Here is a 17,477-nt window from a genome sequence, read left to right as displayed (position 1 = left end):
ACTATGATTTATTATTTGCGAAAGATATCAGTGATATGGAGAATAACGAAGACCACCATTAATAACTGAAGGTAAAACTAACTGGTACATGCGAAAGGGAAGCAGGAAAAATGGCACTGACAAGAAGATAACACACAAAGCGCAGACATACTCAAAACCTCGATGGCAAGACTTCTATGGGACACACTTGGTGCCCTCGGAACCTGAGAACACATGAGAGAAGCTCTATTTAACCGACTGTGTACACAGTGGATTTCCTCTCTAAACCGGCAAACATCCCAACACACACACACACACACACACACACACACACACACACACACTGTCAGAGCTATAAATATGAGGCAATAAAACTACGTACGATTCAGCAACTCACCCACACACCGGTAAATTCACACCATACTTCTGTGTGCTCCATAACTGTCTTGTTTCTCCACTTCACCTTCCTGGTCTGACCTCTGCCTTTCATCCCCTCCCAGCTGTCCAACATTATTATGAATATAAAGCGAGGGCGGCAGAGGCACCGCTAAGCAGGTCATCCATCCATTAAGGCCCATCAGACACAAGCCACCGTAGCGCCGTCCGATCTAGTCATACGCAGGATACAATACCCAGGAAACATCTGAACATTCAGGAACTTTATGTTATGCAGGAACATGAGCTATTGTCCCTCGCTATATATCACTGGGACGGGTTCTGCCTCTGGCTCTTTGTGTATTCGTCTGTCTTACTATATATGCTAGTCTCTCTCTGTCTGTCCATATCTATGTATGTATGTATATCTCCGTATGAGCGTGCATATGCTCGTGCGCGCGCGCGCGCGCGCGTGTGTGTGTGTGTGTGTTATTCTATGTCATTCTGGGTCATTCTGGGTCTATTTCCATCTTATCTCTCTCTATCTGTATAACAAATAGTTGAGAACGCTATGAATATATTTCCCTTAAACTTGACTGAACGGAGAACAGATCCTGGAGAAAAGATTCCGTTAGATTCTGAACGGTTACATCCCGATAGAAAACCAGGGGGTGCTCCCCCCCCCATCCCTCCCTTTGGCGTCGAGCTCATCCACTGCACCAGCAGCCGACATTACACTACATTCATAATTCAGGTAACACATGCACATACCTGCACGGGATATTTGCAGAAAGTATGTCAATAAAAAATCCAGGTCATGTCATCCGATTTAAATCTTTGTACGGTTTCGGACGGACGTCCTTGGACACAGTTAAGTCTCGAAGTCCCGATATGCGTCTTTCCGAAGCAGTACCGAATCCCATACCTCTGCCTTGTCGAGCAAGCGTACCTCAGTTGTCCGCGGGTGTGCAGTTAAACCAACGGAATAAAATTCATAGTATGATACCGATATCATCATCCACATTGCATATATATATATATATATATATATATATATATATATATATATATATATATATATATATATATATATATATATATATATATATATATATAATCAAAGGAAAGCTTTGTTCCGTGAGACACTGAGCCACAATCTCCTCGCACCAACAATGCTTCAAAGTCTCGAAGAGCTAGTTTGTTTACACTTGCCACTAGTCCGCGTTACGGCACCAGTGAGGTAGTAACAGCAGCGGCAGGCACAAACCATTTATCACACGTCGTCGGGTACAGTGTCCACAGGAACGTGATACGTTAGGTAGCACCACAGTGTTTCCACGGCTTTCTGGTCCCCACGACAAGAGACCTGCAGGGAAGCGTATCTCAACGGAGTTCTCGGTGCTGGTGCTGGCTGTTCGTGGCTTTGGTGAGTCATAATACTCTTGCTTACCTCTTTGTTTATACCAAGGTAGAATGTGTTCGTTTGGGAAGTTTCATTTCGTTATGGTTATCATTTTTTTTTCATAGTATTGGTATCTGCGGTCGTTAACGGGATGATGTACGTTTCTCGAGACTTAAAACGATTTAGAGGTCTTCGCTAGTTGTAGTGTTGCCAGTACACACGATTCAGACAACTAGTTCAGTGCTAGACGTTCTATCAACGACCATGATAGGACGCTGGTCCTCAATGGAGGACTGCTCTGTTTAACACCTTTGTTGCTAAAGCTGTTGCTGCTGTGAGCTACACATTGCATGGCCAGGCGCCTAAGCTGCCGCTTAGGCCTTGCAGTTAAGCTGCCATTGATGGACACGCATCTATTTCCTCGCAACTTAGCTGCTTTTCATGGTCACGTAACTAATTTGCCATTCCTGGTCACGCAGCTAAGCTGTAAGTCATGATCATGCAACTAAGCTGCATTTAGGGCCACGTAACTAAGCTGTCATTCATGGCTACGGAAATAAGCTGCTATACTTGGCCCCGGAATTAAGCATTTTTTCTTGGTCAGGTAAGGTGTTGTTCATGGCTAAGCAAATAAGCTGCCATTCATGGCCAGGCAACTGACCTTCCATTCTCACTTAGCCTGACAACTAAGCTGCCAACCATGGCTGCGCAACTAAGCTCACATTCATAGCCACGTAATCAAGCTGCCATTTTGAGTTAGGCAGCTAATCTGTCACTCTTAGCAAGGCAAATTAGCTGTCACTTCTGGTTAGGAAGCTAAGCTGCCATTTACAGCCAAGTCGCTTGGCTGCCATTCATGGCTAGGCAACTACAGGAATCTACCACTCAAGGCCAGGCAACTTGGCTGTCGTCCCTGGCCAAGCATCTAAGCTGCTGTTCATAACCATGTAAGCAAGCTACCGGTCATGATCAGGCAACTGAAGTAATCTGCCACTCACGGCCAGACAACTCCGCTGCCATTCATGCCAGGTAGTAACTAAGGTTCCATTCATGGACAGCCAAGTATGGCCAGGCAGCTAAGCTGCCACGCTTTACCATCATTAAACTTGAATATAACGTGAGTTAATAAGTTAATAACATCCAGCTAGTAACTGTCTGTGGAATGTCGGTCATCATCGTGTATTCCAGTGTACCTCATGGCGCCGTCTTGCATTCAGCATTATGTAGTTAACACATTGAGTTTTCAGTCATAAATGACCTTCGGAGCACAATTTTTGTGACGATACTTGGCAGGAGCAATTGCAAGAAGTTTTGCAGGATGGGAGAAGCAAAGATTGATATGATTTGTATGTACATTAAGTAGATAGGTGTATGATATGCTCATTTTGCAGGGGTGGCAAGGGCCACCTTACCCCCCCCCCCCCATCTCTTCCACTACGGATGCCCCAAATAATTGAGGTATCATTAGCCTCTGGCTGGAATGTAATTAGTGTGTAGGTGTCCCTGTAAGGTTGATGCCTGAGCAGTCTGTCCTGAGCAATATGTGTTAAGGATAACCAGGTTTTGCCACGTTTTCCTTAAAGCTTGTTATCCATACATAGTAACATTAGCTTAATCCGAGAACATGAATGTAACAGTTTCAGATGACACATGGGAATGCTTGGGGAAACCAGATCAATACGGTGTTACGTCAGGATGTCAAAGGCAAGCTACATAAACTAGTAAATCATTTTTCGTCATATAACTTTTTATAAGTTTAGAAGCAACTATCTTGATTTTGCCGTGAAAAAAAAAAAGTTACGGGTAGGTATCTTCACGAGCCAGTTGTAGTTAGGACAAGAGCGGTGTTGACAGCGCAAACGATGTTTTCTTTATTTTCACGGACATGAGCGGTACGGAATATGGCTTATAAGCATTCAGTAATCTAGGACCATCCAGTTCTGTAACATAAACAGTTTCTGAGCGTATTCCAGATATCTAATGATTTTTCTCTGCGTCAAAAGAAATTCAAGTTGCCAGAGCCTAGCTAAGCCAGGTCGCATGGTCGATAGTACGACAATCACAGATCGAGTTCCTGAGATCCACACGCTGGAGGCTCAGTGCCCAAGGCTTGGTTTAAATCTAATCTGGAGCGGATAGCTTTTAAGGATCAACTACAGCCACTAATCTTGTAACCGAGCTAATTGCCCGCATTTGGTGCAACAGGTTGTCGAATTTAATCTAAATGAATAGTGTCCACGAGACAGTCCGATAGTCTTAATCAGTCGAAGTACAAGGAAATTCCCAAATTTAATCTCAAAGTCATGTAATTGGAAGCATAAATAAAGAAGATACAATCTTATAAACGTAAGCGCTTCTGGCGAGAAACGAGCAATATATCTGAATTAAAATGTTAGGAGTCAGTCGTTTATGACCATGATCGTCAGAAAGTTTTGATATTTAAGATTTCCCTGGGTTCGAGAATTTATAACCGAAAGGAATTGATTTCGGCATCATGCGTAGCAATCTCACAAGATCAGCAAGCGGAGGAAGGTTATCACACTGAGCTCAATTGTACAGTAATAGTACAATTATGAATTACGACAAATAGATCGAGAGGAACAGCGTCTCTGTGATTTAATGCATGTTTTCCTTCTCGCTCTCATGTCGAGAACCTTAAAAGGTGTTTAATACCTCATAGGCTTTCAGCTGGAAGCAGTCTTATGGGCACGGGGTGCTGTAGAGGTATGACGAATGAGATAACTAGAAAACAGTTTGCGAGAAATCGTCTAGATGAGGCCAGTCTGCTGCTGAATTGGTAATATAACATCAGTATTTCATACGTGGCTGTACTCCTGTTCATAGGTACAGAGGTTCTAAAACCACGATGTACCGTTATATACAGCCAGCCAGTGTATAAGAACGTCAGTCGAGTCATACGTAATACCATTTCCATGTATTCATGAATAAGGTAAGATAGTCTTGGTGAGCCACGAAAGATGATATGCCTTTCACTCACTTTTCTGTAACATTTTAATCTGTCTTGTTATACTTAGGGATCAGGTGGACTGGCTTTAGCAAATGACTTTGATATCGAAAGGCCATTTTTCTGGTAGACGATCTGAATGGCTGGTTAAGCTTCACTAGGACAGGTTTCGGCTGTTTCTGCGGCCAGCTGAGTTTAACCAATAGAATTCAAACGTCTGTAATATTAGCTTTGATGAAAAACAACAACTAGTCCTTCCATCACAAATAGTTTTGCGAGGAACTGTGTACTGCTGTTTTCACAACCACAATAACCGTGTTATTGCGTCCGGTTAAACAGTCTCAAGTTTTTTGTTTTTCTTCTTGGAACCAACAAAAAATGAAAAATATGTAGAATATTACTGGGACAAATTGATATTGAGATTTGTATGAAATATTTAGGTAACCGAGAATCCGTGCGAAGCTGGCTAGGCTACTGCGAGCATATTGGTTCATAACACGCATTCGACTCTACCGGCCAAAGTAGTCTTGTATCGGTTTAAAATACGAGTCCCTGATAAATTCAAATGAAACCCAAAAACATGTTTCTGCGCTGTGAGATGCGGGACTTAACGGATTTATCGTGAACGATTTTGCTTAAACCAACCTACCTGAATGGTGTCTTGGATGCTTTCGACTAAAACTGAATCGACGCTGTATGTCCTGCTTTAGTAGTCTCTTGAGCTAATTTGAGATTTCGCTAGTAACCTAATGAAAAGGGATTATATATATATATATATATATATATATATATATATATATATATATCATTTATATTTATTATACTTTGTCGCTGTCTCCCGCGTTAGCTAGGTAGCGCAAGGAAACAGACGAAAGAATGGCCCTACCCATCCACATATACATGTATATCCATACACGTCCACACACGCAAATATACATACCTATACATCTCAACGTATACATATATATACACACACAGACATATACATATATATACACATGTACATAATTTATACTGTCTGCCTATATTCATTCCCGTCGCCACCCCGCCACACATGAAATGAAAACACCCTCCCCCCGCATGTGCGCTAGATAGCGCTAGGAAAAGACAACAAAGGCCACATTCGTTCACACTCAGTCTCTAGCTGTCATGTATAATGCACCGACACCACAGCTCCCTTTCCACATCCAGGCCCCCCAGAACTTTCCATGGTTTACCCCAGACGCTTCACATGCCCTGGTTCAATCCATTGACGGCATGTCGACCCCAGTATATCAAATCGTTCCAATTCACGCTGTTCCTTGCACGCGTTTCACCCTCCTGCATGTTTAGGCCCCGATCACTCAAAATCTTTTTCACTCCATCCTTCCACCTCCAATTTGGTCTCCCACTTCTCCTCGTTCCCTCCACCTCTGACACATATATCCTCTTGATCAATCTTTCCTCACTCATTCTCTCCATGTGACCAAACCATTTTAAAACACCCTCTTCTGCTTTCTCAACTACACTCTTTATGTTACCACACATCTCTCTTACACTTTTGTTGCTTACTCGATCAAACCACCTCACACCACATATTGTCCTCAAACATCTCATTTCCAACACACCCATCATCCTCCGCACAACTCTATCTATAGCCCACGCCTCGCAACCATATAACATTGTTGGAACCACTATTCCTTCAAACATACCCATTTTTGCTTTCCAAGATAACGCTCTCGGCTTCCACACATTTTTCAACGCTTCCAGGACTTTCGCCCCCTCCCCCACCCTATGACTAATATCCGCTTCCATGGTTTCATCCGCTGCCAAATCTAATCCCAGATATCTAAAACACTTTGGAAATTGTGAATTATATTAGAATGCAAGGCAAAAGGTGGATGGAGTGTCAGTTGTAATAGAGAGAGATTGGAGGAAATGAATTGTTTTATAATGACATGGTACCAGATGGAACCATGGAAGCAGATATGACTCATAGGGTGGGTGAGAGGGCAAAGGATCCGGGAACATTGAAGAATGCGTGCCCATTATCTGAATGGACGAAAGTGGGTATGTTTGAAGGTATGGTAGCGGTAGGAGGCATCGGCTATAAATGAGTGCGAAGGAAAGTGGATGAGTTAGAAATAAAGGACAATATGTAGTGTGAAATGGTTTGACCGAGTAAGTACTAAAAGTGTAAGAGGGAGGTGTAGTGATAACAAGTGTGGTTAAAAGACTTTGAGAGAGTGTGTTGGAGTAGTTTCGGTCTATGGAAAAAAATGAGTGAGGAGAGGTTGACAAAGAGGATGTATGTGTCAGAACAAGGAGAAGGGGGCACCTAGAAGGAGAACCGGGAGACCAAATTGGAAATGGAACGATGGAGTGAAAAGATTTTGAGTGATCGGTGCCTGAACATGCGGGTGGTGGGAGAGAGAGAGAGAGAGAGAGAGAGAGAGAGAGAGAGAGAGAGAGAGGCGTACACGGGATAGAGTGAATTGGAATAATATGATATACTGGGGTCTACCTGCTCTCACTGGACTGAAACCAGGGCATATGAAGCGGCCGGGGTGTACTATGGAAAAGTCTGTGAATTCTGGTTGTGGATAGGGAGCTGTGGTTTCGATGCATTACATATGACAGTAAGAGAATGGATACGAGTGAATACGGCCCTTCTGCGTCTGTTCCTGGCGTTACCTCGCAAACGCAGGAAACAGCCATCAAGTTAGTATATATATACATATATATATATATATATATATATATATATATATATATATATATATATATATATATATATATATATATATATATATATATATATATATATATATATATATATATATATATATATATATATATATTTTTTTTTTTTTTTATACTTTGTCGCTGTCTCCCGCGTTTGCGAGGTAGCGCAAGGAAACAGACGAAAGAAATGGCCCAACCCCCCCCCCATACACATGTACATACACACGTCCACACACGCAAATATACATACCTACACAGCTTTCCATGGTTTACCCCAGACGCTTCACATGCCTTGATTCACTCCACTGACAGCACGTCAACCCCTGTATACCACATCGCTCCAATTCACTCTATTCCTTGCCCTCCTTTCACCCTCCTGCACGTTCAGGCCCCGATCACACAAAATCTTTTTCACTCCATCTTTCCACCTCCAATTTGGTCTCCCTCTTCTCCTCGTTCCCTCCACCTCCGACACATATATCCTCTTGGTCAATCTTTCCTCACTCATTCTCTCCATGCGCCCAAACCATTTCAAAACACCCTCTTCTGCTCTCTCAACCACGCTCTTTTTATTTCCACACATCTCTCTTACCCTTACGTTACTTACTCGATCAAACCACCTCACACCACACATTGTGTGAGGTGTGAGTATATATATATATATATATATATATATATATATATATATATATATATATATATATATTCATTTATTTATTTACCTCAGAGCTTGTGAGTTAGTAAGAAGCCGACAAGGATTTTGTTTGACGTATTATGGGCTATCGCATCTCATCCCTTTCATGGCCTGCCATGCTCATACTCTATCAGGCTCATGCATCATGATGGACCTAAAGTTTTTCATGCAGTCTTATAGTTGGCATGAATAAAGCTATCCAATGTCGTCATTGTACCCACAAATAAACTCCCTTTTATACAAGATTTTTTGAGGTATTATCTACATCGCTTGAGGCCACCCTCTGCATTCCACATATTATTACTATCATTATCATTATGGATATTATTGTTATTTTCATTATCACTTTTATTATCATCAATATTATTATCATTACTAGTTATATTATTATAATTATTATTGTTATTATTATTATTATTATTATTATTATTATTATTATTATTATCATTATTATCATTATTATTATTATTATTACTATCATTATTATTATTATTATTATTATTATTATTATTATTATTATTATTACTACTACTATTTTATTATTATTAATATTATTATTATTATTATCAGTTATTATTATCATTTATTATTATCATTATTATTATTGTTATAATTATTTTTTTTTTTTTTTCATACTATTTGCCATTTCCCGCGTTAGCGAGGTAGCGTTAAGAACAGAGAACTGGGCCTTAGAGGGAATATCCTCACCTGACCCCCTTCTCTGTTCCTTCTTTTGGAAAATTAAAAAAAACAAGAAAGGGGAGGATTTCCAGCCAACCGCTCCCTTCCCTTTTAGTCGCCTTCTACGACACGCAGGGAATATGTGGGAAGTATTCTTTCTCCCCTATCCCCAGGGATAGGGGAGAAATAATTATTATTATTATCATTATTATTATTATTATTATTATTATTATTATTATTATTAATATTATCATTATTATCATTATTATCAAAACTAATATTATTATTATTATTATTATTATCATTATCATTATCATTATTATTATTATTACTGTAAGAAATGAGATGACACAATATCGATGAGCTTGAGAGAGAATAAGGTAACGTTTTAGGTGAGATGAGAACAAGATAACAGAAGAGATCTAAGGTGAAGGGAACAGATGCGCCTGTGATGATGGGCAAAAGGGTAAAGAAGAGATGAAGTGAGTATTTCTAAGGTAGCGGATTTAGGGTATTTGGGACGAGGCGTCGTGTGGCGAATGGTTTGCTATAAAAAAAAATGGGTAATGAAAGCCTTGCGTACGATGAAATGTGGAAAAGCACTAACAGTGGATGGAACTACAGTTGTTTCTAAAGAAACTGGAAGACAGAGTTGGTATAAAGGCAAATGGACAAAAGCGAATACTTGAATTACAGTGTTTGGTGATGTGTAAGGGAGGTCGGTGAGTGAGAGGGTGGTAGCAGCACAGAATGCTTGAATGGGAAGGAGCAGTGTGACCTCAGGTGGGGTCGAGGACGTGAGCAAGGGAAGGTTAGGTGGTAGGGGTTTGAGTAGGGTGCGTGTAAGGTGAATCAGAATCAGGAGCTGTTTACAGACAATACGGCTCTGGAGGCAGACTCCAGAAGGAAACTCCAAAAGTCTGTGTCAAAGTACGGGTAAGTATGAAACGAGTAAGTTGAGGAAATCTTACCATAAGCAAGGTAATTTGGTGTAGTGGGGGATGAGATAGGATGGTTTGAATGGGAAGAAAATGGAGGAAATAAGGTACTGTAGGTGTGTGACAGCGCGGGAATAAAGTGATTCCTAGATTGGGAAAGTCAACAAAAGTTCTGGAAGTGTTTAGGAGTGTGTGGAACAAGTCAGTATGTGCTAGTGCAAAGGTGGATATGTTTAAAGGGACAGTAGTTCCATCAGTACTGTAAGGATGTGAGGAAGGCTGATCGTGCAAGGGACAACAGAGAAAGAGAGTTGTGATACTAATTTCTGGACTCCCGTGCTTTAAGGGTTAGCGTTCTTGACTGTGACGCATTCATGGGCCGCCCAGGGTCGAGCGCATAGGTTCAAATCCCGGTTCCGACAGTCGGTCCACAATCAACCAAACTGTTCATCCATCGCTAGGGGTTGGTCGCGTCAGTGAGGTAGCGCAAGGAAACAGACGAAAGAATGGTTCAACCCACCCACATACACATGTATATACATAAACGCCCACACACACATATACATACCAATACATTTCACCGTATACATACATATACATGCACAGACATATACATATATACACATGTACATATCCATACTTGCTGCCATCCATTTTCCTCGCCACCTTGCCGCACATAAAATGACACTCCCCTTCCCCCCGCGCGCGCGCGAGGTAGTGGTAGGAAAAGACAACAAAGGACACATGCGTTCACACTCTGTCTCTAGTTGTCATGTATAATACACCCTTTCCACATCCAGGGCCCACAATACTTTCCATGGTTCACCCTAGACGCTTCACATGCCTTGGTTCAATCCATTGACAGCACGTCGACCCCGGTATACCACATCGTTCCAATGCATTTCGTTCCTTGCACGCCTTTCACCCTCCTGTATGTTCAGGCCCCGATCGCTCAAAATCTTTTTCACTCCATCTTTCCACCTCCAGTTTCGCCTCCCACTTCTCCTCGTTCCCTCCACCTCCGACACATATATCCTCTTGGTCAATCTCTCCTCACTCATTCTCTCCGTGCAACCAACCATTTCAATACACCCCCTTCTCCTCTGTCAACCACACTCTTTTGATTACCACACATCTCTCTTACCCTTTCATTACTTACTCGATCAAACCACCTCACACCACATATTGTCCTCAAACATTTCATTTTCAACACATCCACCTTCCTCCTCACAACCCTATCCATAGCCCACGCCTCGCAACCATATAACATTGTTGGAACCACTGTTTCTTCAAACATACCCATTTTTGCTCTCCGAGATAATGTTCTCCCCTTCCACACATTCTTCAATGCTCCCAGAACCTTCGCCCCCTCCCCCACTTGTGACTCACTTCCGCTTCTGGTTCCATCCGCTGCTGAATCCACTCCCTGATATCTAAAACACTTCACTTCCTCCAGTTTTTCCCCATTCAGACCTACCTCCCAACCAACTTGTCCCTCAACCCTACTGAACCTAATAACCTTGCTATTATTCACATTTACTCTCAGCTTTCTTCTTTCACACACTTCAGCAAACTCAGTCACCAACTTCTGCAGTTTCTCACCCGAATCAGCTACCAGTGCTGTATCATCAGCGAACAACTGACTCGCTTCCCAAGCCCTCTCATCCACAACAAACTGCATACTTGCCCCCCTCTCTCCAAGTCTCTTGCATTCACCTCCCTAACAACTCCATCAATAAGCAAATGTAACAACCATGGAGGCATCACACACCCCTGCCGCAAACCGATATTCTCTGGGAACCCATCACTTTCCTCTCTTCCTACTCATACACATGCCTTACATCCTTGATAAAGCTTTTCACTGCTTTTAGCAGCTTGCCTCCTTCACCGTATGCTCTTAATACCTTTCACAAAGCCTCTCTATTAACGCTATTATATGCCTCCTCCAGATCCATAAGTGCTACATACAAATCCATCTGTTTTTCTAAGTATTTCTCACATACATTCTTCATAGCAAACACCTGATCCACACATCCTCTACCACTTCTGAAACCACACTGCTTTTACCCAGTCTGATGCTCTGTTCATGCTTTTACCCTCTCAGTCAATACCCTCCCATATAATTTCCCAAGAATAATCAAACTTATGCTTCTATAATTTGAACACTTACCTTTATCCCCTTTGCCTTTGTGCAATGGCACTACGCAAGCATTCCGCCAGTCCTCAGGTACTTCACCATGAACCATACATACATTGAATATCCTCACTAACCAGTCAACAACACAACAACCCCTTTTTTCTATCAAATTCCACTGCAATACCATCCAAACCCGCCGTCTTGCCGGCTCTCATCTTCCGCAAAACTTTCACTACCAAATCATTCTCCCTGGCCCCCTCACTTCGCGCACCACCTCGACCAAAACACCCTATATCTGCCACTCTATCATCAAACACATTCAACACATCTTCATAATACTTACTCCGTCTTCTCACTTCACCACTCCTTGTTATTATCTCCCCATTTGCCCCCTTCACCGATGTTCCCATTTGTTGTCTTGTCTTACCCACTTTATTTACCTCCTTCCAAAACATCTTTTTATTCTCCCTAAAATTCAATGATACTCTCTCACCCCAACTCTCATTTGCCCTCTTTTTCTCCTATTGCACCGTTCTCTTGAACCTCCTGCCTCTTTCTTTTATACATCTCCCAGTCATTTGCACTACTTCCCTGCAAAAATGGTCCAAACGCCTTTCTCTTCATCATTCAATAACAACCTTACTTTTTCATCCCACCACTCACTACCTTTTCTGATCTGCTCATCTCCCACCTTTTTCATGCCACAAGCATCTTTTGCGCAAGCCATCACTGCTTCCCTAAATACATCCCATTCCTCCCCCACTCCCCTTACGTCATTTACTCTCTCACCCTGTTCCAATCTGCACTTAATCTCTCCTGGTACTTTCTCACACAAGTCTCCTTTCTAAGCTCACTTACTCTCATCACTCTCTTCACCCCAACATTCTCTCTACTTTTCTGAAAACCTCTACAAATCTTCACCTTCGCCTCCACACGATAATGATCAGACATCCTTCCAGTTGCCCATCTCAGCACAATAACATCCAAAAGTCTCACTTTCAGGCGCCTACCAATTAACACAATCCAATAACGCTCTCTGGCCATCCCTTCTATTTATATATATATGTATACTTATGTTTATCTCTCTTTCAAAACCAGGTATTCCCAATCACCAGTCCTTTTTGAGCACACAAATCTACAAGCTCTTCACCATTTCCATTTACAACACTGAACACCCCATGTACACCAGTTATATCCTCAACTGCCATATTACTCGCCTTTGCATTCAAATCACTCATCACTATAACCCGGTTTCGCGCATCAAAGCTGCTAACACACTCACTCAGCTGCTCCCAAATCACTTGCCTCTCATGATCTTTCTTCTCATGCCCAGGTGCTTAGGCACCAATAATCACCCATCTCTCCATCCACTTTCAGTTTTACCACTATCAATCAAGACTACTTTCTTACACTCTTTCACCTACTCCCACAACTCCTGCTTCAGGATTTGTGCTACTCCTCCCTTTGCTCTTGTCCTTTCACCAATCCTTGACTTTGCTTCCAAGACATTCCCAAGCCGCTCTTCCCCTTTAACCTTGAGCTTCGTTTGGCTCCTAGCCAAAACAGCCAGCTTCCTTTCCTCAAACATACTATCTATCTATCCTTTTTCGCATCTTGGTTACATCCACACACATCCAGACACCCCAGTTTGAGCCTTCGAGGAGGATGAGCACTCCCCGCGTGACTCCTTCTTCTGTTTCCCCTCTAAGAAAGTTAAGATACAAGGAGGGGTGGGTTTCTAGCCCCCCGTTCCCGTCCCATTTAGTCGCTTTCTACGACACGCGTTAATGGGATGGCCTTGATTATGGCCTCAGTTGCCCGTGCCGTCTCAGCTGACATATAGAAAACAAACACAACAGCAGAGAGGCATGGTGTCTCAACACATCAATGAATGACGGATGAAATTGACAATGGCTTCTGTGATTTTTGTCACATTACGTTTAAACCAGCAAGTTTAAAGTTGTTTTTCTTGGGTATGAGAGATAGCAAAGGGGGAGGGGAGGATGGAGGGGAAGGGAGATAGAGGGTGGCAGGGAGGGAATTAGGGGTAGAGAGGGAGGGAGTGAGGGAGGAGTCTTCATGCCAGGTGTCACGACTGTGACCTAGATTTTATCGTCATCGCGCACCATGTTTGAGAATATGACTCAGCACCAGAAACTAACTTTAAGAGGCCAGATTGTTGGTATGAAGAGAAGTGGAGCCTCACCTCACATTGCACCAGAACTGGGTATATCTCAGGCTACAGGAAATAAGTGGCGGACAAGGTGGCAGACTGATGGTAATCTGTGCTGTCTTGCAAGGACTGGGGGACCCAGAAAACCTACACCCGAGGTACGACCGAAGGATCATCCAACAGGCAGTAGATACTCCAGTCACCAACGCTGTTGTCCTCAGAGAACAACTCAGTCTACAAGTATCGCGTCATACACTGCGACGGTCTGAATGAAGGCGGCGTCACCATAGGATCCCGCAAAGAAAGGCTGACTGGGCGGCACCATGTCGCTCGCCTGGTGTTCGCTCAGAGGTACGTCCACGAGGCATTAGATTTCTGGGCGAGGGTTATCTTTTCAGACGAGAGGACATGTTATACAAGCACCCACGGCCAACTTCATTGTTATCGAGGGACCGGCACGCGTTACAACCGTAACAACAACTACGAGGGTCAGTGTGAGGGTGTGGATACATCTGATTGGTGTGGGTCAACTGGCCGATATCGATGGTCGTCTCACCGCAGAAAAATATCTAGAATAACTGGAGGAGTTGATGGTGCCTACAGTACCAGTTATGGCTCTTCCTCTCCCTGCAGGTAGTTATAAATGATACAAACTGTGTTACTAATAATTAAACTAGTTTGACTTGTATAATGGTTGTCAATAGTTTCTTTAAAATGAAATATATAATGGATTTTATTGCCTATCTATCCATCTGTCTACCCAGGTTAATATATATATCTATATATCGATCTATTCATATCAGTCCAATTCTTTTACAAACTAAACCCCAATGTTTCTCTTTTTTCAGGACAACTGCCCTGTCCATATTGTGAGGATCATCTGGTAATGGTTGGCAGAACTGGGGACACTGATCTGCTGGAGCGGCCTGGCAAAGACTGCGACATAAATCTTGCTGAGGAAACCTGGTCCAGTCGTGGGAACAAGAACAACACATCAGCTTCTCCCACACACTAAGAAAGAGTGGGAACTTCTCAGTAGAAATGATCAAGTTGTATACAACACGGTGGCCTCAGCCCCAGATCACCTACGAGAAGTCATGGAATACGAGGATGGTTGGACCAGCTACTGACAGTAATTGTGGTAACCCACCTGTGTCTCTCTTGTGTTGTTATCCATTACACATTTGGATTTGAGAATATATCACTTGGTTTGGTTTTTATAAAGATGTTCTTTATATTGATATCAATAAATTCAATTAAATTTAACGAGTGATTCTTACCTAGAGAGCAGTAAACCATTCATTAAGGTCGTGATGGTCGGACGGGGGTAAAAAAACAACGAAATTAGTCTGAAATTCTGGCTTAACATGATAATGATAAATGATTTGAAACTGGATGACAACTAAAGGAAACTAGTGAATCTGAAGGATTCCTTTGTCGCAGTTCCCATGTTAACATCGCACCATAGTTGTTAACAACAGTCTAGTGAAAAATACAACAGAAATTGGGAAGGAGAGGGTGTTGGGAGGGGGGGGGGGGTCGACGAGAGCGAGTACAGTATGAAGGAACCACGGCCGAGCCAAGTGACACTTGACGTCAACACCAGAACTGGAACACAAAAGTAACATAATGCTATTTTGTTCCACTCTGGTAAACCCTGCCATACACACATTGTTGCTGGAAATCATTGAAGATATATATATCACGGCATTAGACCAGCACAACACCTGCTACTCCGCCTCACTTACCCAACCCCTTCCCTTCCTCCACCCTCCTCCTCCTCCCCGTCTCCACTCGCTACAGATATTCCATCCTCCACCATTCCTCCTTCGTCCCCCCACTCCCCCATTTACTGCCTCTCATACCTTAGGAAAATGATTGTATACTTGCTGGCTTGATACGACAAAAACCACGACATCAACAGCAACAACAAATACGACAGTGATAACAAGAAAGTGGCCAGTGTCCATTTCATCCGTCATTCATCCATGTGGTGCAACCCCCCTCCCATCGTTGTTGTGGTTATGTTCCAAAGTTAGTAATTATTACATTGATTAGTATTGATACAGCAGAAGTTACTTAATCGATTGAATGCGTCAACATTTAAACGTGTTCTTTTTGCATCTTACTACAACAGGTTTCGTTCATTGTTTATAACATACACAACTGGTAACACTCTTCCATGCAATGTTACCACATCTGTTTGCCTACAGCACACCCGCCTGCATTAAAAAAAATTCGACTGTATATTTCCTTGTGAACGTTGGTTCCTTCCATTACTTTTATATTTTATCATGATGCTCAGGTATGATCACATTTTACTAGACATTCTTGCGCTTCTAAGCATTAGGAAAAATAGATGTGGCTTGTTATGTGTGAGCCCGGACATCACCACACACGTGCTGCACTTTTCTTTCGCTAAGCGCTACCAGATATTATAGCCACCTGACTGTAGGACTTGTGACTGTAACATAAACCTCTGAATCGCCTTTGTGTGGCTGTCATGTAAGGGGATCACAAAAATGGTGTGGATCCGGCAGGTGGTAAGGCCAGCTTGTGGTTTGGTCGTTGCTACCAACTTTAAAAGATATGCAACCGGGAGTGTACATGGACGAGCCGATCACACAAACACAGACACTGGTGTACCTTGTTGACCGTGATATTCCATCAGAAGTCGCTAAAAATCTTTCCCTCACATTTTGTATATGATAATAGTAGGGTCCTCGTGCTAAACGTTGATTTTTCGATTCTCGTGAAATTACACAAATGATCTCATAATGCAATTATATAATCATGCCTTAGCTTGTTTCTCCAAGTATGTTTGACATGGTGATTCCTAATTACGACCTCTGACCTCTGATCATCACAACCGCTGCCCTAACAAGCCTACATCAAGCCCCCACTCGGTTACCCAGCACTCCTACACCACCTGTCTGTGTAAATTGTAAATTTCACAAGGGCAAACTGCATCGGCCCTTATGAGTAAACTTGTGTGTATAATATGAAATATTATATGGTGCTGGCATACAACATACGCATATGGACAACATTTCTCCCCGTAAAACGGCTCCGACTACATCGTTTTAATATTCGTTTAACAAACATTTTCATCAAGCCCAGTTTACAGTAGAAGTTAACATGAGGAAGATATTGACAGATAATACATCAGTTAAGAGGCAATAACTTTATATTTGTTGTTCTGTATGTTGATTAAAACTAAATTAGAAATGTCAACAGTCATACGTTGAGGAGGACAGGCTAATTAAGACGTTAATATGGCGATGTGTTTGCTTTCAAAAACAAACTTGGTACAGCCTACTCCCCCCGACCCTGGCACATAAGCCCCCACCCTCTCCTCCTCAACCCCCTACATGTCGCCTTACCTCGCACCACCACCGCCGCCATACAA

At 42.4% G+C, this 17,477-nt stretch overlaps 1 long non-coding RNA gene across 1 annotated transcript; it reads left to right on the top strand.

Annotated features, from left to right (window-relative positions):
* The first annotated feature begins 1,616 nt into the window (after nt 1-1,616).
* LOC139759820 (uncharacterized) lies at nt 1,617-15,257 on the top strand. The gene is made up of 3 exons (XR_011715158.1): nt 1,617-1,780; nt 14,467-14,701; nt 14,917-15,257. It is a non-coding gene; the product is annotated as an uncharacterized lncRNA (long non-coding RNA).
* The last annotated feature ends 2,220 nt before the right edge of the window (nt 15,258-17,477 follow it).

Source organism: Panulirus ornatus, chromosome 3 (genome assembly GCF_036320965.1).
Source record: "Panulirus ornatus isolate Po-2019 chromosome 3, ASM3632096v1, whole genome shotgun sequence".
Taxonomy (NCBI): Eukaryota; Metazoa; Arthropoda; class Malacostraca; order Decapoda; family Palinuridae; genus Panulirus; species Panulirus ornatus.
The sequence above is the reverse complement of the archived record's forward strand: the minus strand, read 5'-3'. Positions and strand labels throughout refer to the sequence as shown.